Below are 1507 nucleotides of genomic sequence, written 5' to 3'. Positions count from 1 at the left end.
ATGGTTTATCTCTGGGTGTCCCCCCAAAGCCTCATGGGGCCATGGGGCAGGCTTTTAAAGTTGATTGATTAGGGGTGTGAGAGATGCACCCGCCCTGGGGTGGGTAGTTTGCATATGTAAGGGAGAGGAAAAGGGTGCTTGAGGCGATTCCTCCCCCATTCCTCCCTGGTGTGTGGTTGTTGCTTTTGCTGTTTTCTGCCGCCCTGAGCTGTAGCTCTCTGCCATGTGCCACTCTGCCTTATAATCTGCCAAGTATGGACTAAAACCTCCACAAACTATAAGCAAAATAAACCTTTCCTTCCTTAATTTTGGGCGTCAGGTATTTGTCCCAGCAACGAGAAAAAAATAACCAAGACAACTTGTCTCATTTATTTAAGCCTTCTCAGTCCACTAGTTGGGGAGATTTAGGGCCTGATCAGCTGGCAATAACTAAGGGTTATTAACCTGATAGTGAGATACATTTAGCTGGAGCATTAAAACAAATGATTCCTGTCATCCAGAAATTCATCTAGTTTTTTATAGTGTCATAATTTATTTTTAATTTTTTATTATTTATTTTTTGAGACAGGGTCTCACTGTGTAGTTCAGGCTGGCCTTGAACTCACAGAAATCCTCCTGCCTCAGCTTTCCCAGTGCTGGGATTACAGGCATGTGCCACACACCCAGCATCATTTTTTGTTTTTTTCAATTTGAAGCCTAGTGTTTGCACTCAGGGCCTCACGTGGGCCCAAATAGGCACACGCTCTACCCCTGAGCTCCATTCCCAGTCCAATCATACCTTCACAAATTAAAATTCCAGTTCCAGCCAGGTGTGGTGGCTCACATCTGTAATCCTAGCACTGGGGAGGCTGATGCAGAAGGATCACCACAAGTTCGAGGTCAGCCTGAGCTACTGAGTGAGTTTAAAACCAGCCTGGGGCTGGGGATATAGCTCAGTGGCATAAATAGCTGCCTGGCAAGCGCAAGGTCCTGAGTTTGATTCCCAGTACCAAAAAAAAAAAAAGTCAGCCTGAACTGCATAAATGAGATGGTCTCAAAAAAAATAAAATAAAAAAATAAAAAGTTCCAGTTCCTCTTTACATGGTCAGCAGGGGTCAGCATATTCCAAATGTTCACTCTGCTTTTCTGGAACAGGCCTGGAAAGACAGTTGTTGACGGCAAGGGCTCATATTTAGGACTCCAAAGGCCTGGAATCATTAGTATGTCCTCTGACCTTGGGCAACACCCAGACTTCAGTTTTCTTGCAAATGACTCTGAACCAAATAAGGCACTGAAAGATGCCCAGCCCAGTGTCCTCTTTTTTAGTTTTAGTTTAGTTTTGTTTTTTTTTCTGAGACAGGGTGCTACTATGTAGTTCAGGCTGGCCTTTAGCCATTACAGAGCAGAGGCTGGCCTTGAACTCATGGCAGTCCTACTGCCTCAGGCTCTCAAGTGCTTGGATTATAGGGGTGTACCATCTCCAACCTCAGTGTCCTCTTTTATTTTCACTATTATTGTTATTATTATT

Source organism: Chinchilla lanigera, unplaced genomic scaffold (assembly GCF_000276665.1).
Source record: "Chinchilla lanigera isolate Chin_1 unplaced genomic scaffold, ChiLan1.0 scaffold00092, whole genome shotgun sequence".
NCBI lineage: Eukaryota > Metazoa > Chordata > Mammalia > Rodentia > Chinchillidae > Chinchilla > Chinchilla lanigera.
Note: the sequence above shows the minus strand (reverse complement) of the source record.